Genomic DNA, 25,000 nt, shown 5'->3' on the forward strand with positions numbered 1-25,000 from the left:
GAAGGAAGGAAGGAAGGAAGGAAGGAAGGAAGGAAGGAAGGAAGGAAGGAAGGAAAAGAAAGGAAAGGATAGAAGGAAGGGATAGAAAGGAGGAAGGACAGGAGGAAAAAAACAAGGAAAGGAAAAAGGAGAGGAGATGAGAGAGAGAAGGAAGGGAAAGGAAAGGAAAGGAGGAAGAAAAGAAGGAAGAGAGGGAGGAAGAGAGGATGGGAGGAAGTTTATTTCCTTCTTATGTAAAAATAAAGGTAGGCAGCCCAGGACTGGTAGAGTGACTCCAAGTTGTCATCAGCCTCCTATCTTTCTGCTCTACCATCCTTGAGGTGGTTTCCATCCTCAAGATAAACGCATGGTTCAAGCTAGAACTTGAGCTATTACTTCTCAGTTGCTGCATTAACAAAGTAGGAATAACAGAAGGACAAGAGGGTTTCCTCCTAGCTGAGTCAACTCCTTTTAAGCAGCTTTCCCAGAATCCCACAGAGCGCTTCTGCTCTTTGGTCAGAGCTCTATCAGATGACCACACTTAGCTACAGGAGACGCTGAGAACTATCTGTAACTCTTGGTGGCAAGAGACCTGACTGAAGTTCTCTTCGTCAGGCAGAGGGAAGTAGATACTGGAATAGACAAGAAGCAGCCTCTGCCACAGGAATGCTTAAACAACTAGGGTGTGAAATATTTTTCAAGGACTATTCCAAGAACACATCTTTTTCTCCTTAGAAGGGAGAAGAGGTTTGCCGATGAAGGCTACCCCTAATGCCAAACTGTGGAATATGAGTAGTGATGGGTAGAGTGCTAAAGTCTCAGGGGCTGGACCTCACTGGACTCTGGTACAAACCAACTTCCACACTATAAAATAAAGTGTACATCTGTTGCCAATTCTTTCAGCTCACTGGAGACATTACAGGGGTGAAAATTGAGGTGTGGCAACACTAGACATCCAGAGAGTTGGTTGGCATCTATGCTAAATACAGGAAACAGCATAGAAGAGCAGTAGGGCTTGGGGCTTTGATGTCACACAGGCCTGGTTTGGAATGGGAAACCTACCTTACTCCTTAACCCTTTTATCCTGGGTTTCTTGGCCTCCAAAATGAGGGAAGACTTACGCTTCATACAGTTACCTATGATATTAAAGTAGGAATTACACAAAGCACATATGCTCAGTAAATAGTAGCTATTAGGACTATTATTATGCATGTTTTAAACCTATTTAGAACAAGATAAGCAACCAAATGCCACAGAGATACAGAGGGTGGTGTTCACTTTGTTTGCCTACTAAGTACTATGTCTCAACTTTTCCCTGTCTTTTCTCCTGCACTCTTACCTTCTGTTTCTAGCCCAGGTTTTTAATTCTCCCTTACTACAAATTAGGGCTCTCAACTGTATCTACTTAATAATATCATGTAGACTCCTAATTTATGAAAAGTGCATGCTCTAAGAGTCATAGTTACAAGTAGAAGGAGAGCAGAATGATTAAGATCTTGAACTCTGGCATGAAACCTGAAATCCCAGCACCAACATTTGGTCAAAGGTCCTTAACTTCTTCAGGGTTCAGTTTTCTCATCTGTAAATTGGAAATAATTCCTCTCTCACAAGTAGTGCATGTCAAGCACTGAGGTCAAAGTTTGGCACATGGTGGGCAATGAATGGTGGTGATTGTTATGCTGTGAGAAGAAGGATGGGAAGGAGTAGAAGTCAATCACTGGGGCCTCCTCTGTGCCAGGCACTATGTTTTATACTTAGAAATTTTATATTGCTTTTACTCCTTCCACTGATCCTACGAGTTACGAAACTTTCTCTTTTTTTTAATATTTTATTTATTTATTAGAGAGAGAGAGAGTGTGTGTGACCATGAGCAGAGGGAGGGGCAGAGGCAGAGGGAGAAGCAGGCCTCCCACTGAGCAAGGAGCCCGATGCGGGGCTCGATCCCAGGACCCCGGGATCATGACCTGAGCCGAAGGCAGAGGCTTAACCGACCAAGCCACCCAGGTGCCCCGAGCTATGAACCTTTCTACGCAGATGAGGAAACCGATGCTTGGAGTCACAAAAGCACTTGCCAAAGAGAGAGAACAAATCAATCACAGCAGCACTATTTGGTCCCAGGTCTGTGTTTCCAAAGGTCATGCTCTTTCTACTCATTCCCCAGAAGGAAGCTGGCATACCAATTTCTAATTCAACCTCTCAATACACCAAAGAGGCAGAGCAAAATTTAGGACACAGGCTATAATAGTAAGTCTCCTTTTAAATATGGGGTTTATCATCCAATTTATTTAAAATGTCAAAAGGGTTCAATAGCAATGGAATTTTAGGAAACCTATTGCCAGTGTAGTTTTTTTTAATTTTAATTTAAATGTTATTTTTATTGGGCCCCAAACTAAAATTTCCTTTATATGACTAAAATTTCCTTTATATGACATGACAAATATTATACATGGTCCTGAAATAGTTAAGTAAGATGAACATTATTTTTTTAATGAAACCTCTCATGTAAGAAATATGTGTATTTATAGATCTTCTGGTAATTCTCTACATTAATTCCTTGACCTCAAACTGACCAGAGAAGGTCAACAATTCCTGTAATGTCTCCGAGTGGTACATTTTCATCTCTAACTTAGCTGAAAAGTATATAAAAGCCCAGGCGGTCAGAAAGCACCCAAATAGCTATACAGCTGAGTGACCCCAAAATGCGAGTTAATCCCTCCAAGGTCAATTGTAATTTATGTTCAATTAACTGGCTCAAAAACCTGTTTTAGACAGAAGCCAGAAATTAGGAAACCCATTGCTTCACTTTCTAGTGGGGAGCATTTCTGGGAAAGCCACCATTGGGGACCCAAAATGAAAGGCTCCCAGCAGGCTTTTCTTCTAACTAAGCACACTTCAGTCTCCTTCATGCTCCTCAACTGACCACACGGACTCCCTCCAGGGATGTGCTAGAACCCTGAAGGATTTGGATGGAAAGTTTATTGTTCCTGAGCTTGGCAAGTGAACAGGATTGCCGAGCTCAGCCTCCATTCCACCATGGAAGGTACCAAGTTAAGCCTCCTCTAGGTCACCTGAGAAAGACACAGAAGGTAGTGGGAGGGCCTCCCGCAGGCCATGCCCGAGAAATTTGAACATCAAAAGAAATAACGCAGTAATGAAGCAGAACCCATTAAATAAGAATCCATAAGTCCAGGGCGCCTGGGTGGCTCAGTTGGTTAAGCGACTGCCTTCGGCTCAGGTCATGATCCTGAAGTCCTGGGATCGAGTCCCGCATCGGGCTCCCTGCTCAGCAGGGAGTCTGCTTCTCCCTCTGACCCTCCCCCCCTCATGCTCTCTCTCTCTCTCCAATAAATAAATAAAACGTTTAAAAAAAAAAAGAATCCATGTCCATATTGATTAAGTAAATGAATAAATAAATAAATAAATAAATAAATAAAGGAGGGAAAAGAAAAAGCCCTTCCTTTTAATAGAATGCCAAATAATACATCAAGGCACCTATGTGGCTCAGTTGGTTAAGCCACCCACTCCTGATCTCAGCTCAGGTCATGATCTCAGGGTTGTGAGAGCGAGCAACCCGCCTGCTTAAGATTCTTTCGCTCCCTTTCCCTCTGCCCCTCCCCACCACAGCTCACGTGAGCAAGCGCACTCTTGTGCTCTCTCTCTCTCTCAAAAAAAAGAATGCCAACTAATATATTAAAATGATAGAATTAGAAGATCATCAATGGATGTGAAAACCAGTGAATAAAGGTTTGATAAGGAACAGGATATTACATAATAATCTCAAACTCTTTCCCGCTCGGTAGACAACACCTTAATCAAGGAACCAAGTTATCATCCCTGCTGGGGCTGACTTTGTGAGCCAGCTGATACCACGGACAGAGGGCATGGCATCTCTTCTGTGGTGCTCCTGCCCCAAATGCACAACCTGAATCCAACCATAAGGAAACATCAGACAAACCTCAACTAAGGGACATTTCACAAAATAACTTGTCTGTACTCTTCAAAAAGGTCAAGGTCAGGAAAGACCAAGGTACTGTTTGTTCTAGATTTAAGGAGACTAAAGAGAGATGACAAGTAAAATGTAATGTATGCTCCTGGATTCGATTCTAGGTCAGAAAAAATGATATAAAGGATGTCATTGTGGCAATTGATGAAATTTGAATATGGACTGTGGATTAGAGAACAGTACTGCATCTATGTTAAATTTCCTACTTTTAGTAATTAGTCTGTTATATAGAAACAGAAAAAATGTTCTACAGCAGAGCTGCAATCAGAAACCCTCGGAGTTTGACAAGCTTTCGGAAAGGCAGTCATAGGGGAAGCAGCCTTTCTCACCACGCTTTGAGATGACACATCTCCATACACTGCATGTAACTTGACGTTAGGTTCTAGAAGATTTCCACCTGGGGTAACATTTATATTGCCTTTCAGAAATTAAATCTTGGGGAAATTCATAGGAAAAAAATCACTGCCTAATGGAAGATTGAAAGCAAAAGTCGACCCCAAACTTCAAGAGCCATTCCCTGAAACACGGTAAACCAGGAGTCCAGCTCCAAACCCTCATCACGGGAGAGAGCCTCCCGTTTACTGTGATCTCCATCCTGAAGGCAGCCCAGGAGCTACTTCATTTACAAAGGGAGAAAGCAACATAAAAGGGCCATTAAGTGAAACCATTTAGTGGCAACTGCAGTAATAATAAGACTTAAATATATTGTATAGCATGTTTTTTTTGGTTTTTTTGGGTTTTTTTTTAAGATTTTATTTATTTGCGAGAGAGAGAATGAGAGACAGAGAGCATGAGAGGGAGGAGGGTCAGAGGGAGAAGCAGACTCCCCACCGAGCAGGGAGCCCGATGCAGGACTCGATCCCGGGACTCCAGGATCACGACCTGAGCCGAAGGCAGTCGCCCAACCGACTGAGCCACCCAGGCGCCCTGTATAGCATGTTTTAAAAAGCACTACAAAGACATTCCTTATTTAATTTTATGCTCACAAGCACCTGTAAGGCAGGCTTGAAACACAGCATTCATCCCAATTTTAAGAGCGAATAAACTGAGGCTCACCGTGACTGACTTCACCAAAGTCACATAAAAAAGCGAGGATGCTAGGATTCCTCAAGTTTCCCAACTCCCAATCCCCAGTGTTATTCCCAAGAGCAATGACAGGAAAATTCACTGGAGATAGACACTTACCGAACATTCCCCTGCTCGTAGCAGGTTTGGTACCTCAGCTGCGGCTGTTTCTAAAGCAGAATTTACAATTCAGGAAAGATTGTTCTAAGTCGACAGTTACCGATACATTCGCAAAGCAAAGTCAGAGCTGTTTTTTGTCTTCTGAAACATTTCTGGTAGAATCTGATATCAACGTATTATTCACAGAAACATACAACTTGATGCCATGGAGATTCTCTTGTCAACATCATGTGCCTAGGAGAATTTTAGAAAATCATTTTTAATTAAAAGTGCCAAACATCAGAATCAATCTGAGATATTCTAAATACTAAAGAGAATTAACCAGATGAGATGACTGGCCTACCTTTCACAGGAATGAAGGAAGTGAAACCATTAATTTAACCTTGTGTTCAGATGAAGGTTTAATTCCTACTAAACATAATGAAAACGCTGCCTACAAACCCCATAACCAAACTTCATAAAAAAAGGCAGCAATGTCATTTGAAACATAGTGTATTTTAAAAATGACTCGAATAGAGTTCATGCAGGTGTGGATGCACTGGGAGTTGGATGAGGTTCAGAGACAGCCAGGAGCAGAGAAGAGGGATGAATCACCTCCTATGGTAAGCACTGCAGAAGTGTTTGATAAATTGGATGAATAAATAAAATGGAGGTAAATGCAGGATTTTCTTAGAAGATATCACCTACATTTGTTTTTATATTTAAAAAAAAAACCTGATGTGTCTACTATTTCTCAAATAGTTGAGAGATTCAAATGAAATCTCCCTGTATTAGTTTGCTAGGGCTGCCAAAACTAAATACCACAGACTGGGTGGAGGTGAGAGTAGAGGTAAACAACAGAAATTCATTCTCTCACAGTTCCGGTGGCTTAAAGTCCAAATTCAAGCTATTGGTGGGTTTGATTTCTTCTGAGTCCTCTCTCCTTGGCTTGTAGATGGCTGCCTCTTCCTGGGTCTTCACATGATCCTCCCTCTCTGATGTCTCTTCTGTGTCTAAATTTCCTCTTCTTTTAAGGACATAAGTCATATCGGGTTAGGGCCCACCCCTATGGCCTATTTAACCTTAATTACCTCGTTAAAGGCCCCATCCCCAAATACAGTCACATTCTGAGGTACCAGGAGTTAAGGGCTTTGACATATGGATGTAGGGGGGACACAATTCAGCCCATAACACTCCTATTGCCCGAATCCTCAGCTTATTCAGGGGAGGTTTTGATCCAAGCTGCATCAAACTTCAGATGAAATTTGAGTGGCTTCCCCCAAACCAAGCTGAGTTTCAGATTTTCACCAAACCCATGTCATTTGAGTTCTTCTTGTACCCTGTTTCTGTCCCATACTGTAAGTTTAGAGGTAGTGGTTTGCTCTAATTATAGAGCAAAAATTAGAGAAAACACCTCTTTACCTACTTGGGAGCTATCTAATTTCATTTGGTTCAAAAAGAAAAGGCAATCCCCCAGATATTTACTTGAATCTGCTTATTGGAGCTCATTGCCCAATTTGCCCTGTTACCAACTAGACAACCTATATTTACCTTTCTCTTTGTTTCTATAACCAACAAATCCAAAAGCTACCAGGTGTAAAAGTATATAATTTAGCCAATGATAAAGGCAAAATACTCCCATGGCATGCCTCGAGCAGAGCATGCGGAGAGAGCCTGCAAGTAGGTATCAGGAGTTGATGCTGGGTTAGGACCTTTAGCTCCCTGCTTCTTATCTCAAGACACTGCTTAATGAGTTACTGTCTGTAAGTTACTGTTCTAGATGACGATGTATTGTGAATACATGTCTGTATCTCAGAAGTGCCTCAAGATACTGTGGAATGTTGTAACTCTGCCATTTGCCAATTATGTAAAAAGAAAGAGCGACATTGTACATCATTGACAGCAACATCTTCCCCCTAACAGGTGATGCTATTCTGGCAACCCTGCCACTGAGTTTCACTGTTTTTCTACCCCCAGAATGAGACCTCTGATACTGCATACGTATGATTGCAAAAAGTCCTCCAAACACACCTCTGGCTGAATTAACACACGCTGTCCTGGAAAGACAACTCAAAGCGCTTAAGCATTGCTGAAGAACATCACACAGCCATGTACAAGATGCTGCCCCTTGGTCTCTAGTTCCACTTAAGTCCTTGATGTTTGGCAGCAAGCTTTGCATTTCTGCCATTCAGTCCCCTCTCCCATTTTCCACCGTGACGTTAACATTCAACCTTCCCCTGGAGCCCCTTCCTTTCCCCTACCCTGACAGTGACCAGACTTCCTAGTTTGTCCAGGACGGAAGGGGTTCCCCGGGCAGGACGTGGGACTTTCCGTGCAGAAACCTAGTTACTCTCCTACCTCTTCATTCCTCATCTAGTGACACCTCTACTCATATCTCCAAAAAGAAAATCAAGGCTATTAGGTGTGAGCTCCCTCCCCTTTTTCCTCTACCATCCCTTACCTGCACACAACATCTATACCCACCACTTAACCTTCAATCTTGGAGGCTAGGATATCCCACTGCTGATTCACAGCCCAATTCCCGATCTTTATGATGGATCTCCCCATTATTTAACACCTCTTTCTTACAATTTCAACATTTCCTCATCTTTCCCCTCATTACACAAATATGTACAAGTCCTTCCCGTCTTTTAAAATCACATATCCTTCCCCCTACCATGTTCCCCTTTATTGACAGCCCTACTCCTTACCCTTCGCTCGCTGTAAACTTTTTTTAATTGAGGTATAATTGACATACAATATTATGTTTCAGGTATACAACATAATGATTCGATATTTGTATGCATTGTGAAATGATCACCACAGTAAATCTAGTTAACATTCATCACTACACATAGTTACAGAACACAACAGTATTAACCACAGTCACCATGCTGTACATTACACTCCTGTGACTTACGTATTTTATATCTGGAAGTTTTTTCCTTATAACTCCCTTCACCCATTTTGCCAATCCCCAAACCCCTGCCTCTGGCAACCACAATCAGTGCTCTGTAGCTGTGAGCTTGGTTTTTTGTTTTGTTTTTGTTTTTAGAGTCCACATATAAGTGAGGTCATACAGTATTTGCCTTCCTCTGTCTGACTTATTTCACTTAGCATTATACCCTCAGGTCCATCCATCCATGTGGTTGTAAATAGTGAGATTCCGTTCTTTTTTATGGCTGAGTAATATTCCATTGTATACATCTTCTTTATCCATTCATCCTTCAATGGACATTTAGGTTGCTTCCAGGTCTTGACTATTGTAAATAAAGCTGCAGTGAACAGGGGAATGCAAGTATCTTTTTGAGTTAGTGTTTTGTTTTCTTCAGATAAATAACCAGAAGTGAAATTGCTGGGTCACATGGTAATTCTATTCTTAACTTTTTGAGGAAACTGCACACTGTTTTCCCTAGTGGCCGTGCCAATTTACTTTCCCATAAACAGTGCCCAGGGTTCCCCTTTCTCCACAGACTCACCAACACTTGTTATTTCTTGTCTTTTTGAGACTAGCCATTCTAACAGGTGTGAATTGATATCTCATTGTTACCATAAACTTTTTGAACATGATCCTGAATGACCTCGTCTACTCTAGCAGCTCCTCCCAAATTTTTATCTCCAGACCTCTTTACCAAAATACAGACCCAGGTCTTCATCCTCCTAATGAGCATCTCTATCTTGATAACCTGTAAGTATCAAACTCAAGATGCCTAAAGCAAAGTTTTCATCTTTGTTTCTAATACGTCCCTCCTTCTAAAGTTACTGTCCCCACAAATGAAACCACGATCTGCCTCATTTTCCAGACCACAAATCATGTCATTGTTTTCATCCTCTCTTTATGCCTCACCCCTCTCATCCCAGCCTCCTGTCTCCTGAGGAGACGCTCCACTCTTGCCCTTGGTCCCCACTGTCCTCACAACAGGCTGGTTTCTTAGCTCCCTAATCTTCTCCCACCTGCTTCACACTGTCACTCATTAGGTTGACTTCTGTGAGGTCATGGACCCAACTATTCCTATTATGTGGGAATAGAGAAAATCTTGGAGTCAGCCCTCCGAACACGGAAGTGGCCACAAGAATGTCTCCGTGGAGTTGGTGGACAATTTCTAATAGGCTCATGAAAATGACTGCATTGATGTCCCCACTGGCTTTGTGGCCGATTGAGATAAGAGTCTAAATGAACTGAAGGCAATCAAGGAACCTTCCTGGTATTCCTTTGTAGGACAGCCATTTGCTGATGGGCAGCACTGCACCTGTATGGAGACCTGACTACGCCTTTATTTCTGCAGTGTTAGCCCTATAATCCATGTTATCCTGGCCTCTGGGGGGTAATGGTCGCTAACAAGCTGAGCTGTCACAGATGCCACTGGGTATTTCACACAGTTACCTGTTAGGATTTTCAACTCATGGTCCTCCTCCTGCCCTTTGCTGCAGACACACTGGCAAACTTGCCGTGTTCTGTGTAAGCCACTTTCTCTCCCAACTCCATGCCCTTGTCTGGAACATCCTTCTCCTCCTTCAACATTCCCAAACAAATAAACCCAGAAATTAACAATAGTGCTTTTCCTTTGGAAAAATAAAATAAGAAGACCACTGAAGCATAACATCTGCCTAGAAGCTGTGTTGCTCCTGGATCTGTTTGCCTTCAAGGCTATTCCTTGCTCTGCTCTATATTGCAGGATGGAGACCTTGATCTTGTGTTTCCCAGGATCTTTGTCAGCTGGTTTCTTGCTGGCTTTAGCCTAAGGGAGGTACTGATGACAGATTAGAGAGTGAAAGAAAAGACTCCAGAATTATTTCTCCCTCTCTTATCTCCTCCATAGCACCAGCCCCGCTCGGCATGCCTGTCCTGGTTGTATCTTCTACCAGGTGACCGCTGGACTCTGGCAACTCACCTGTTCCCTCTGTCCCTGTAGTCAATGTGGGACAAATGCTTCTTGTGATTGCTCCGTTTTCAGTCCCTCGTTGCCACCAGGTTGCCTTCACAGCCTCTTCTGTCCCCTATGTAGCCAATTCCCTGCATTGAATTCTTTCCCTTGTAAGCACTCAGAGTGGCTTCTGTTTTCTTGGCTGAACTCAGATATGAAAACATGTCCTGATCTCTACTTCTCCTTACCTTGCCCTGTCACAAAGGCTTTTGGGGGCTCTCTTTCTCCAGGTTGTTGGTTTAATTTTTGTGTTCCCACAGCACCTGTGCATACTGCTAGGGGTTGGGATGGTGACTTTCTTATCAGCTCCACCCTTCAATGAGCTTTTGAGGATAGAAACAACATCCTGTTAATTCCAGTGCTCCCAGTGTCCCGCTCACTGCTCTTGGTACATTAGGTGCTCAAAATTTTATAATACACACACACACACACACACACACACACCTTTTTTCATTCCTAAAAAGGATTCGATGGAATATGGTAGACATACATGATGAAGTAAGGCAAGATCCTGACCAGAATAACACAGAATTTAAATGAAAACTAATGTATCTGTGGATTCATTTTTTTCCCTAATGGGGAAGGCTCTAGTAGTTGGACTTCACCCTTCTCTTTGGAGTCTGGCATGCTGTTTTCAGTCTACTGGGTCACAGTCCAATCATTGGTGGACAAGTCACCTTTTATTTCTGTGAAGCAACTTAATCAGTAGACGTATTCATTACTCTCAGCAAATTCTTTGGAACAATAAGGGACTGTCATTTTACTTCTGGTGGCCAGACAAGGAAAATCAAAGGAAAGCACCTCAGAATTCTAAGAGGCCTGTAGAACTTTGAGAACAGAGGAATATCTCTTATGAGTCAAGACTCCTCTGGAAAAAATCTGGAGTTCTTTGAGAGACTGACTTTATTACTATATTCAATAGAATGTAAAGCAATTTCTTACCACATTCTACAATGTAGAGTGATTTACAAGGCAGAAATATATTAATACCATTTAGAGATTAGGAAAAAGATCCAGCGAAGATAAATTACATCGTGTTCAAGTGATAGAGTCAGGATTACTAAACAGAGTGCCAGGAAGTGTGGTCACTCAGCCTTAGCACCACCCCCCACCTCCACCCCAACCACCACTGTCTTTCCACTCGAGGACCCTTTTCAACTTGGGCACAGGTAGGGAACAGCAGTATTTATCTAGACTATGTTGTTATGGACATCTTGAATGCAACATACCATAAAGTCCTTAACCATTAAACTTTAACATAAAGTCACTACAGCACCCCTTAATTTGTAAGTATTTTTACTGCAAAGAAACCAGAAAAGAGGCTTCTAATCACCTCCTTAAGATGGTGGAGGGATGTGCAAAAAGATTTCATTCATCCTTGCTCAGAATAGTGTATTTCATATTACAAAATGTGCCTAGAGTTGACTTCCTGCTCTGGCGTGAATGATGGTAGAGGCTGTCTTGGCCAGCCATGGCCCGTGTGTTATGTTAAATACCCCAGGGGCCAGGTGCAACAAAGTCACCATTGTCTTTCTGTAATGAACTTATTTTCAACAGCTAAGTGTCCTAAAGTGAATCCAAGTGTGCCCGGTATCCAGAAGGTCGATTGTTGCATGGCGTTAGACAATGGGATTGCATTACTACTAACCAGGTTGCTTTGGGATTTTTGTTTTTAATAATGCTAATCTATTAGAATAAACAAACATAGCACAGCAGACTTGAGTCAGATATTGTGACACAATGACAGATCTAAAATTGCCAGTTGACACAAATTCCACAAAACGACACTGACCCTAAATCAAACCAGAACATTTTATATACAATTTCCAGCAAACTCCAGACTTGCTTTGGAGGAATTTTACTTGACACAAGTAGATATGACTTAAATATTTTTGGCTATGCTGAGATTCCACTCTTTGTAATGACTCTTACAGCCAATTCCCACTTTTTTTGTGGTGAGGGGAATGGATATTGAAGTAGCTCACACTCTAATTTTTTGTAGATAACTTCCAGAAAATTTATCTTACTTCAAACAAGTTTCTATAGTCATTTACTTGGATTTTCACATTTATATCTTGATACTATTCTTCAAAGATGTTTCCTTCTAACATGAAAATTTGGTTAATTTCTAAATTCTTCATGTGACAACAAAACAGCCTTTTTCTAAAGACAAAAAAAATCTTGATGGAAAACAATATATTAAAATAGTACATTGCTACATATGTAAACAATGTCTATTAAACTAAAGTGTCATATAGTTTGCTGAAATTTACAAAATAATTCATCACTTCCTTTTAAAGTCTTACTTTTTCCTTTAATGAACACTGTTTCTTTTAGGGCAAACCTTATTATTTAAAAATGACAAACATGAGTTGAACTATAGAAATAATGTGTGAATTTAATAGATTTGAAAAGATTTTTAAAGTAGTCTTTTTATTTTAATCTAAGGTTGAATAAGTACATTTCTCTGTTGCAAAATCAGAAAACCTCAAGCACTTGACATTCCTTGGCATTAATTCCTATTGTCTAGGCACGAAAAGTTGATTTAAAATACTAAAATTATATACGTTTTTAAACTTTCCATATGGAATCCTAAAAGGGCATATTTTTTTCCCTACCAGATGTATTTAGATGAATCAAGCTGAATGATTTTAAAAATTAACTTTTTAAAACATGGTAGTTACAGATGTTTTAATCTTTGGAAGCCATTACATGTTCATTTTCCTTTCAGCATTAATTACACATAATGACCTCCACCTATCATATGCTCTGGAAGAAAACTATATTTGTTTACATTTGCCAATGCTTTTAAAAATAAAAATAGTTTTCATTGTTATCAATAAGGACAGATGTTTTAATTGTTAAAATTTTGGTATTTTTGAAGACTTGTCTTTGGCTATTCTCACTGGAAAGTCCTATCATGAATAAAACTGTTACAAAAATTCCCTGAATAATAGCTTAATTACTTATAAACTCTGGAAACAATTAGTTGATCATCCTTTGAAGTGAGTAAGGCAACTTGCCAGGCTGAGAGCAAAACGCTTGTCACTTGTTCATGTAATGAGCTTAGTTTCTTTTTGTTATTTTAGATTATTTGGAAGAGGGAACTCAGTAGAATACACTTTAATGTTCAAAAGATTAAAAGTTGAATCATTCGCTTCATAAATGGCCTCTGCAATAACACTTAATAAAGTACAGAAAGAAAGAGTGAAGGCTCTGAAGATTATAATTTATGTGCTTATGGAAATCATTGAAACAGATATTCTGGTTCAAAGATAAAGTTGTGCTTGAATGACACCAATATTGTAAAAGATTGACAAGGACTGTCCTCCTTCTCAGCCTTATAATCATCCCTCATACAAACCACCAAATTACAGAAACAGCCTCTTCTCTTCCATCTCACAGATCACTCTCTGCTGTCTCTCTTCACTCCCACCCCCACCACACACACACTTCGCGCTGCCTTTAGGCCTCGAACTCCCCCTACCCCACCGCACCCCACCCCCGGACCACGTGCACACCTTTCTCTCTCACCCCACCCGATCACCCCTCCCGCTTCCTCTGCGCTTCTCCTTTTGTCATCGCATTCCCTGTCAGGTGGTTTTTTTTTCCTGGCCAAACACAGATCAAAGGAAGTTCTGAATATAAGTGGTTATTGTGAAGTTGAAACCCTGTATGTCTGAATATTACCCCAAAAATGAGACAGAGAAAAGACTATCAGAAGAGGATGCTGACTTCCTGTTGGCAGGCTCTCGGGGTCTGCCTGAGTTGTCGCAGAGCGCAGGTGGGGGGAGAGAAGCTCTCGCTCTCGGAGGCCGCCTTGTTAAAGGTCAGCCGGGTGCCTGTTATTGCAGCCATTGCATCAGATAGAGCCAACACCTGAGGCCGCCCGCTCCCTTCCGACCTTGGCAGCCCATGAGCAAGGTCATCGGTAATTCCATCACCTGACTGTAGGATTGTTTGCCCGGCTCCAGGGAGAGAAACTGAGGGCCAAGAAAAGGCGGACAAGTCCCAAGACCCAGGAGGCTTCCCTTGGGATCTCTCCAGGCGGTGAGGAGCCATACCAGATCCGGGACAGCAAACTTTTGCACCATTTTGCAGCTATCAAAATGGTATTAACATGCTTCCTATACCGCCCCCCTCCTGTAAGTCATAATTACAAACCCACCCTTCCCTTTGTCGGCAGGAATCTCTTTAAGCAGTCCCAGCAAGTCAACCGACTTTGGGGATGTATTTTGCATCTTTCATTGCCCCTCATCCCTCCCCAGACCTATATGTCAAGGAATAGGGAGTTGAGACATGACACATTAATGTTTTTATCAGGGGACGCTCTCTGCTCCCACAGAAAGGGAGGGAGATCAGCAGGAGAGCTCAGCGGAGAAAGAGAGGAAAGGAATCACTCCGCAGCTCCTGTGGAAATTCATATTCCATGTATGTTCCTCTCTCACCTGAAATAAATCCTGCAGGGCCTACCCACACAAACCCAGCAGCACTTATTTATTTGCATGTCATGCTTATAATATGGTAGAAAGCAAGACGTATCTTCAAGGAGGGGAGGAGATGAGGCTCACCTTTCAGACTCACTCTCTTAAATAAAAAAGAATTGTCCAGCTGGGCGCCTAAGAATTTATCTTGAGTTTGTGGTCATTATCTCTATTATATAGCCCCGGCAATAAATAAGTCGGGTAGTTACTACCCAACAATAAAACTGTAGTGTATGGGACACCTTACTATTACTTTCTTAATAATCTGCCGTTTCTTTCACTTTAAATCTTCCCAGTCTTGTCTTCGCACTTGTCTACAAGGATCTATCTTCACCCCTTGAGGTACCAGACCGCTCGGTTCATTTTTATATTTTGGGAACACAATAAGTTTTCCTGTCTAGACTTTCTATTTTTCCTCCTATTTCTAGGCTGCCTAATCTGCTTCAAGACAAAGGGTCGGCCGGGATCAAATGTCTTCCCCTACCCCCTCTATTGTAACCGCCTCGTGTGTGCGTCCACGTTAATAAAGATCGCCCCCCTTGCGGCAGCCACCCATGGGGTCTCTAGGAGGAAGGGAGCCGCGCAGACGACGGCGACAGGGTCCAGAGTAGATGGGCTATGCCCCCGCCCTGGGCACGCCCTTGCGTGCGCACGGAGTCCCAGGGCCCAGTTGGGACTGGGTTCTACCTCGTACAGCCCTCAGCCTAATTCCTGCTGGTGTGTGTGCCCGCTCGGGGATTTCGGGGGTGGGGGTCCCATCCCTCGGACTTCTCCGGCTCGCCCTGCACCCAGGCACCGCGCGCTGCACGCGGAGGCGAGCGCCAGCAGCCTAGACCCGCTTGAGAAGTCGGTCCTAGCTCAGCTGCTGGCTCCCCCGCGTCTGCGGGCCTGAAGACCCCACCGCCGGGGCTCGGCCCCGGGAGCAGACACCGAGGTGGCGGAGTGAGGGGCGCTCCTTTGGGGTTCCCAGACGCGCGGGCTGGCGGGAGAGCCTGCGCTCACGCCCACCCGGCCTCTGCTCTCGCACCTGGGACTGGCCTCCTCCGCGCGCCAGTTAGGTGCCCGGCTCCCACCCCAGCCCCGACCCCCAGCAGGGCGGGAGGCGCTAGCTGTTTGCGGCCAGAGCCTTCCAGAGCCCCAGGGTCCCTCAGCCCCGCTGGGAGAATGAGCCCAGCCCACGTCCGGCCGGCGCCTTCCCAAAGTACCGCCACACTTGCTTTCACGCCCGCTCGAAAAGTGACGCGTACAGGCAAAGCGGTCAGCAAATGACCGTCTTATCCGCGGAGCTGGGGAAATCAGGGCGGGGGGGGGAAGGGAGAGGGGATGTGGGGTGGGTTTGGGGGAGAAAGGGGCAAAGGGGCAGTGGTAAGGCAGGGAAAGAAAACAAACAGACCTGCGTCGCTTCCCCTTTTGTCTTTATACTGCCTGTCTCAAGAAATCAACTTAACCACAGCAAGCCCCTACCAGGCTTGTTTTTGTTGGTGTGACTTAGATCACAGAACTCCGACCAAATCTCTGAGTGTGTGGGAGAGAGAATGGAGCCGTGGCCAGGCTACTGATGGCAAAGGGACGATGAACTTCTCACCTTTCTTTACTCACTAACAGCACGTCCTTTACAAAATCCACGCCGCCGATTGTGTGTAGTTCGTTGTTAATTGCGTTTTGCTGGGATGATCTTTTACGACTCAAAAACAAGCGGCTGGGAAAACATTCACGTTTGGGACAGAAAACATTTTTTATTTATATCTTTGACATTTAAAAGAGCAGAATTAATTTGTTCTGTCTACGTTAGCATTGAGAGAAAGTTTCAGAAATCCACCCGGGGGAAGGGAGGGGGAGAGAAGAAAAAGAAAAAAAGAAAGCGAGGAAAAGAAAGGAAAAATAAAAGCTAGGCTTGGTTTTTCTTATTTCAGATCTGTAATCAATCATTGAAATAGGAGGCAGCAAAATTGTAAAGATTCGATAGATTAAAATGCAAATGAAAGGTAGAAAAAGAAACTAACATGGCGATCAAAGATTTAATAACCGTAAATCAGGTTTTTTTTTTTTCTGTTGCAGCTGCAGTTTGTGTGTGTGTTTATGTTTTAATCATGTTCGTTCCATAAATAAATAATTTCTGAAACGAGACTAATTTTTCATTATTTTAACCGTGGGCTATAACACTAAATATTAAAAATAGAAAACGTACACGATGCCAGATCCCCAACCAAATAAGAGAAAGACTTGTGTTGATTGGTTAAAATCAAGGGGTTTCATTTGTGTGTTCTGAAAAAGAGTATTATGCTAAAAAATTCTATCTCAACTGACAAAGCCCAAAGTTTCATTTTCCCTTTAATATTTTATGTTAACGACAAGATACCATTTATATTAAATATATGCACCGCTGCATATCCATTTCACTTTGAGCACTTTCAAAGAACGAAAGTGCCAGAATACTTAAATAACACAAAACATACATTATTTCAAAGTGACTTGACAGAATTCCTGGAAAATAATACTTTTTAGAAGAACCTGTCTTCTAGAGAAAAAGTAAGTGATAGTTCGACACAATTGAAACTTCTCTTTGCTTTATCATTAAAGTTATTTTTCCAAATGGGAATATTTCAGCCTTTTGTTATAGTTATCATTCCATTTAAGGTTTTAGGTCAAGGTGTCACATTATAGGCACACTATTTTATTAACTACTCATCTTCTCATATGGTGAAGGCTTTTCATTTAGATCTTTTTATTTAAAAATGTTGATTTATATTGTTGATTTAAAAATTATTTCTAGAACTTTTAAAATAAACACATGGGCTCAGTCTTTCCTTCTTTCCTTTTTCTTTCCTTCTTTTTTTGGTAGTCATTAACATAAGAATTCATCTTCAGAAGATTCGGAACTTTTCTTTTTGGTAACAGACCGCCTTGCAATGTTTAAGATAAGCTCTTCGCCTACTTTGTCTTTGAAGGAGTTATTCACCTTAATTTACTGAAGTGATGAACTAGAATTATCTCCATTTCTCCTCTTTCCACAAATTAAAATGATAACCAAACCTGGGATACTTGTTTCTTTTCTAAAACCTTTAAGTTAAATGTGAGCTAAGTTGATGTCCACTCCCTCCCAGCCACACAATCACGTTTTCACTGTGATGGTCCAATAATGCATTTAGTTTAAAATTACACTTGGACCTTTCCTCCTTTGTATTTTTTCATTTACTTCAGTGCAACAAGAGGACTTGATTTTCATGGGATTACATGAACTCCATTCAATGTTACTGGGACATTTCTGCTCAACTAAATACTTCCCTTAATAGACAAATGAACTTCTTTTTATTTGCTGGAGTTTGTAGACGGTTTTAGATACAGAATGCACAACTGATTTAGTTATTGTTGTTGTGAGAATCGAACAGGCACAAAAGTCATTTATCTACACCGAAGAGATATGACTCTGTAAAGGGGAGAAACAAGGGCAGAATCATGGGGAATTATCTCAGTTTATAGCTCTTATTAATTAAACCGGATGTGGTTTTATTCTGATCCTTTAGTACCGACCTTGTTAAATGCTCCCAGATACCTTTTACCCACTCATCCCCAATTTTTTCATTCATTAGATAACTTGGGTCCCTTGTTGTTGGGCGCTGCTTTTTCTACATTATATCACTAAGCAGTTGCAGTGTAAAATCGCGGGAGGCTACAAACGATCGCACCCCTCCCAGGGGAAAAAAAAAAAAAAAGGAAGGAAGAAAAAGGAAGAAACGCTTTTCCCATTCAGTTTTAGCATCTTGTTTCGTTGAAATGCAAGACAGGTACTTGATTTAGCATTTAAGCAAAAGGTTACACAAACCGCGTTTTAAAAAGTGTTGGGATGTCCGACAGGGTCAGCCCCAGATCAGATCATTTTTTGAATGCAGACCTAAAGATAATGAGTACTTGTTGTATTAAAGGGGACAAACAGTACTTTGGCTTCCTCTGACCCCAGAATGCACGGCTCGGTTTCATTGATCATCCTCCTTTATGAGATAATGCAATTACAAACATCAATAAGGGGCTGCAAGGGGAATCATTATGCGGTGACAGTGATAAATGACGGTGCAGAAATAGCATGCTTTTTCCCCCCTAACAATCCAGGAGCCCAGGGGCTCCGGGGGCTGAACACAGTCGCCAAGGAAACAGATGACATCCCAAACGGCACCAAAGGAAAAAAAATGAACAGTCTTTCTTTGCCTTTCACTCTTTTCCGTCTTCCAAAGAGTTAGTTTTGGCTCCAGCAGCAGCTGCCACACAGGCATTTCGTTATTTCAGACATTAAAGATTGGAGCGGGCGGTGGGAGTCTCCTTCTCTTCCATCCCCACCCGCATTAGATAACACACAAAGCTCGCTGTTCACAGTTTAGGACTACCTGAAAATGCACCTCTGGAAAATCAGATTGGGGTGCGGGAAGGGGTGCGGGAACGTGGGTTCACACAGCCATTGCCTTGTGTTTTCCCCGCTTTCACGACTGTCCAGTGGAAACTGAGTCTCCAGAACAAGCTGGCGCCTCGTGGGTCGGCCAGCAAGGACCGGGCGCGTGGCTCGCCTCCATCTCCCCTCGGTGCCAGACGCTGCTCGATGCGAAAGGTTGTGGGGGGGGGGGGAGCGAGGGGGGTCGGTGGGGATCAGGCGTCTGAGAGGGGTGTTTGCCGCTTTGCTGGGTTTCTTTGAGGTGGAATTATCAATGGGCGCAGGGATCTCCCCCAGATCCAGGTATCTGGTTGTTTAAAGCCCCAGGGTACCCTCAGCAAGTGGCTTTCAAGAGGGCCTCGCTGAGCCTTCCCCACCCACCCATGTCCAGCTTGTTGGGTGAAGCAGGCGAGCGCGAAAAGGCGAAAGGTTACCCAGACTGCAGTTCGAAGACCTGAGGCTGCGGGGAGTAGTGGTGGGGTGGGAGGTGAGAGCCTGGGGACCTTCCGTGGAGAAGGGGAGCTCGCCACTTTGGGGGAAGGGAGGAGGAAGAGAGCGCAGAGGTGTGAGGGGGGGCCCCAAGATCAAAAGCAGAAGGGAGGGGAGGAGGAAAGCGAGCGGGCGCAATCCCACCCTTCCAGAAGGTCGTCAACCCCGAGGAAAGCAGACACAGGGTTCCTGACCCCTGCCGGGCACGCCCGGGCGCGGAGCGAGGGACCCCTCCGCAGCGCGCCTTGCCACTCGAGGCCCCCGCCCCGAGGAGCCGGCCGGGCGGCTGCGTGAACAGGTGACTTTATTCACTGCTTCCCGAATCGTCGAGGTCCCGGGACTCGTTTTCCGCCTGGAGATTAAGATCATTGCTCGCGTAATGAACTTAATGCTTTAGGGTAGAGGTGAGTGTGTCTGCGAGTGGGCAGGGGTAGGAATTACCGACCCGATCGATGGGAGACTGGCTTAAAACTAAATCCCTTTTCTCCAGGGCTTCACCGCCTGGTTTTCCCTCGCGGTGGGCTGAGAGTGCCTGGCTGGCAGGGGGCAGCGCGCGGAGAGGCAACCCCCGGGCGCGGCCAGCAACAACCGAGACCCTAAATGTCCTTCATCTCCCTGCCAAGACGCCCGGGGTACCCGTTTTTTGGGTAAAAGCTCTTAAAAATTCAAATGTTGGCGAACTGATTGCTCAATGTGTTGTTTGTTTTCCCTTTCAGCTCCGCCTTGGGAGAGGACGTTACGGACACGTTGGCGGGCAGATTGGGCCAAAAAGTGACCCCCCCCCCCCCCCCCCCCCCCCCCCCCCCCCCACACACACAGCCCGCTCCCCGCCATCCCCCGCTCTCTCTCCCTCACCGCTCTTTTCCCTGGCTCCGGGATTCCCAACGTAGTGTAGACTGCACCTGGCCACCCTGAGTGCGGCGGACCGCTAACAGTCAAGGGGGTGCGGGATGGCACGGAAGAGGGGTTGAAATACGAGGGGAAATGCCGAGCCAGGCGGGGTACACCACTATCCAGTTCCACGCCACTCAGCCGGGCGTCCAAGCGCCCACCCGGGAGCTCGAATCAAGTCATGTTTTTACTGCGTTCACGTGGGCCAAGGGCCTGCTGAGATCCTAAAAGGCAAGGGAAAGTTTGCAAAGGCTTTAAAGCGATCCCGAGGAGCTCCTGCCTAAGGACTCGGGGTGCTGCCCACGAACCCCCTACTGCGGCCCCCCGCCCCCGGCACTCGCGACCGCCCGGCGGGCGCTGCCCGGGTTCCAAATGCCCTCCGAGCCCCCAAGCTCTCGGAGTCGCGCTCCCAGCGCCGCGGTGGGACTCGGCAATAGAATCCATCAAGAAGCCTCTAGTCCACCACAAAGCACACCCGAGCGGTTCTAAGGGAAGGGGGCCCAGAGTGCCCCAGGAGGTGCCTTTCCACAACCTCCTGCACAGACCCGGGTCGTCTCGTCTCCAGAGACAAAGTCAGCAGCCCCCTTACACTTGACTTTCCTCTTGCGGTCGGGAGGAGATAGGAAGCCCCTGGAGATGCCGGAGCCGCCCCCCAAGGTGCCCTGGGCTCTAAGCATAGACCTGTCCTCACAGGCACAGGGTCCAGGCCTGGACGCTGGGCACGGTAGGACGCCGGGGGCAGCGGCGTCCTGGTCTGGACTCCACGCAGCTGCCGCGGCAGCCGGCGGGAGTTCCTCTCCCGCGCCGAGGTTGGCCCAGCCGCCCGCCACCGGCGTCTCGCCTCCCGCCCCGGCCCGCAGACTTGGGCTGGGGGGCGCTGCACACAGCAGCCGACCCGGAGCGCAAAATCTGCGTGTCGCGTGGGAGACGCGGGCGGGAGGGGGCGGGTAGGGCTTGCGTTTTTCCTTGTCAGAAGCTTTGGGCTTGACTACGAAGTTTCCCCGTAGGCGCCTCTGCCCGGGGGTCGGAGCCTCCCACCGCCGCTCCTTCCCCTCCCTCCACCCCGCCCCCCGCCGGCCCAGTGAGCCGCAGCCGCAGCCCCGGCCTGGCCGCGCGCTCGGTCCCCCAGGCCGGGACCCCGCGCCCGAGCGCCGCGCCTGCCTCCCCGCCGCCCTCCCCAGGCTCCGCGGGGGTGCCTCTCCCCGGGGCGAAAGTCGCCGGCCGGGCGCACAGTGAGAAGACACCCGCTGCCTCCCGAGGAACTCCTAATACCATCCATACAGCTTTAATGCGTTTATAATTCGATAAGTGATTTCAATTTGAAATTGTTAGTAACTAATTTTATGGGTAATTTTTCCACATGAAATATTTAAGCATCAGATTAAGGGAGCCAGTTCCGACACAGGATAATAAGGGGGTTTCCCCCCCACCCCCCGCGCCTCCGCCTCCCTCCGTTTCCTACCGAGTCGTTTTTCCAAATCCCCAAAAGATGGCAGTCGAAGCCGACATTCTTCTTTTCCTGCGGCTCTGCGAAGGGAGGGAGGGGGAGAGGGAGGAAGGAAGGAGGGAGGGAAGAAGGGGGGGCGGAGAGAGAAGAAGAGAGAGCGAGAAAAGAAAAGGAGAGGGAGAAACTAGATGTAGCAAGGACTTTTCAAACTAATTCTTTCACACGTTTTAATACAAGCAAAAAAAAAAAAAGAAAAAAACCAAAACAGTGGTGAATTTCTTGGCAATGTCCTGGCAGGAAAGAAAGCCAAAAAACGTGCCTTGTAGCCTCAGAGTAGGGGATGTAAGAAACTCAGCACTTTCCAACTAAACCCTCAACTCAGAGCAGAAGCCAGAGAGGGGAGACCGGGGGAGGGGCAAACTGGCTTCTTTGTATTTTAACATTATATTCAAATACTGTACAACTAAGCGACTTGTTCTCTGAAGGACAGGACTCAGCAAATTACTTAATGGGGAGAGAAGAGGTGGGGTGAGGGAAGGTGAGGGGTGGGGGGCGAACTGCTGTGGGCGGAGGGGAGGCTGGGGCCAGCAGCGGATGAATTGCAGACCAGTTGCCAAACTTTTTTTTTTTTCCCCTGCTGCTGCCGCGGCGGCTGCCTTTGCTGCGCCTTTGCTTTGAATGTGGGTAACTAGGAAACAGCAAGCCGTCTGAGAAGACGGAATTTCCAACGTGTAAAATGTTCTTAACGGAACCATTGAGCGAGTGCAATAAGGCGTGAGGGGGAACTAATCTTCCCATTTAAATGTTTGTGGCAATTTTATCTAAATGAATTTTAATGCTAAACGAGGGTAATTCCCCATTTGTAGCGCGTTTACTTCTCTTTCCTGTGCTTTTAAAGCAGTCGAACATCATGCAATGAACAATAACAATAAAAATACTGTCAAGGCATATTATTCATTTCGAATGTGTTATAATTACAGCTGATTAAATATGATAGGGTAAAATATTTTTAATTTTTTAAAAAATATTTAAATCGTGCTAAAAGGTCTCACTCAACCAGCGGGCCCCCCCCCCCCATAAAAATAAAAAGCAGGTACACTTGTGGGCCCTTGTTTAGAAGAGGGCGTTCTGTTTTTGTCTTTTAAGAAACATCAAAAACACCCTCAGCACCTCTATTATTTCTTTCTTTCAGATAAGTGTCCTCAATAACCTCCAAGCTGGCTCTGAAATTTACAAGAGAAAAAGCTAAAATCGCATTAAGGGGGAGTGGGGGTGTCCAGGCAAGGGGAGAAACGATCTGAGGAGAGCAAGGCCCTCACAAAGCCGCCGCACGGAGCAGGGAACACAAGGAAAGAACACAGTTTGTTTTATTTTTTCTAATTCATTGGACACTAATGATCTTGAATCTTCATAGTCTCCATATTTCCCGATTCTTCTTCACTTGCACCCTACTCCTCCTCCTGGTGCTTGCCTCTCCCGGCCCCCTGCCCATCTCTCTCTCTCCCTCTCTGGCTCCTCCCCTTTCTTTCCCTCCCCCAACCGGCAGGAGCACCATCAAGAATAAAGGCTGAAAATAACCCACGCACCCAGGCATGTACTGGGGAGGAGGGGCAAATGGATGGGTAGTTCATAAAGTTTAGTATTCATTTTTAAAGTAAATAAATGGTTGTTAACTGCTAGTAACCAGCTACCAAAAGAGAATTATTTCACTAATATGGACTATTTATGTCCCCAAAGAATTGCCAGTGGGGCCAAATCTGAAATTTAAACAAGCCCATAGATGGGGTGGGGGCGGAGTGGGGCGGAGGGCGCTGCCGCGCGGAGGCGGCTGAGGGTCGAGCTTCGCTCCGTCTGCGCATCCACGTGTTTAGAAACAAGGCCCAATAAACAAAAGGTGAGAATGCGCGCTGCGCTCCAGCAGGTGAGTCAGTCAATCACACGTCACCTAGTAAACCCAGCCCACAGCTGGTTTCTCTTTTCAAATAGAAAATAGAATTGTTCAGGGCGGGTTTATAGGGTGACATGGGCCTGAAAGTCAGACTTGAGTTTAAGGCGCTCTCCTCCGACCCATCCTTTGTTTACAAAGCAATCACTCCTAAAAGGATGATTCTTGTAAAAGGAGAATTTGCCTTAATTAAAATATTTGTATATCTCCCTTAGCTTTGGGAAGCACTTTTTATAGCAGCAATTTTATTTAAATAAAATTATAAGCTATTCCAGCTTAAACATGTTATTTTGTACCATTTAGCTGGCTGCCATGCAGAAATTCTGTACAGCTGTTCTGGAAAATTGGTTAATAACCAGTTTTATCCAATGCGAACATAGAGAATATTTATAAAAATTAGATTTTGAAGTCTGGTCTCTTCAATTCACATAGTTAATTTCCTAATAAACATCTACTGCTCATCCTGGGTAACATTCTTAGTAAAAGACTTACCTCTGTATTTAGGTTTGCCATTATGTGCAAGAATAATTTCACTGATACTAGGTGAGGAATTCTGTTGGATGCAGTCTGAGGCTACAGTTAGTTTAGTGCCTTTGGTCCTTAAATTTGCTGATATTAGGAGTTCATTAAGTCAGCTTAAAGAAATCAGTGACTATTATCAAATAATTTACTTTGTGGTTAAAATTTTCAAGTACAAATATGTCTGAGGGAGCTAAAATTAATTTTCCTATTTACTGCATTAATCCTTAAAAATTTGGGGGGGCAGTAAACAAATTTTTCAAGCAGTGGAGTCAGCATGACAAAAATAATCTTGTTTTTATTTTAGATTCAGATTTCATTACTGCACTCAAACGTTACTACAACTGGGCTTGGCGTTATTATACAATCCAAACTGTTTCCGTCAGAAACGCTAAGACTCAGTGTGCAATGATTGTTATTAATAATTAGCTCCTTGGTTTCTTGATAGAAAAAGGCTATCAACAAGCATTTGTTTATCCACAACAAAAAGTATAATTAGCTTATCCCACTTAGTAAATCTTGTATGCATGCCAACTCATACCAAACTGCTACTTTTACAAAAAAAATTGCAATAATACAGTTCATTTTTCCAGTCCTTTTTGCACAAAATTTATTTACAATGTCTACATAAATGCTCCAAGGTGGGACTATGGAAAAATACACACATGACCGATGCTTTGCTCAGAAATAAAGTCAACATATTAAAAATAAATCTTCAGTCTATGTTTTTGAGC

The 25,000-nt window shown here is 44.5% G+C and overlaps 1 protein-coding gene and 1 long non-coding RNA gene across 2 annotated transcripts in view; both read right to left on the reverse strand.

Moving 5' to 3' along the window:
• The window catches only part of LOC118008042, a 90,398-nt gene extending 68,529 nt beyond the window's left edge, over positions 1 to 21,869 (reverse strand). Inside the window, exons 1-2 of the long non-coding RNA XR_004678546.1 lie at positions 21,818 to 21,869; positions 5,168 to 5,401 (exon numbers count right to left, since the gene is read on the reverse strand). This is a non-coding gene — a long non-coding RNA (uncharacterized LOC118008042). The remainder of the gene's footprint in view (positions 1 to 5,167; positions 5,402 to 21,817) is intronic.
• Positions 21,870 to 24,544: 2,675 nt separating this feature from the next.
• The window catches only part of MEIS1 (Meis homeobox 1), a 134,995-nt gene continuing 134,539 nt past the window's right edge, over positions 24,545 to 25,000 (reverse strand). The window contains exon 12 of the mRNA XM_035001408.1: positions 24,545 to 25,000. This exon is cut by the window's right edge and continues 1,083 nt beyond it. The gene's annotated coding sequence lies outside the window, so the exon portion shown is untranslated.

Source organism: Mirounga leonina, unplaced genomic scaffold (assembly GCF_011800145.1).
Source record: "Mirounga leonina isolate KUSES-001 unplaced genomic scaffold, KU_Mleo_1.0 Mir_125, whole genome shotgun sequence".
In the NCBI taxonomy this organism is placed as follows: domain Eukaryota; kingdom Metazoa; phylum Chordata; class Mammalia; order Carnivora; family Phocidae; genus Mirounga; species Mirounga leonina.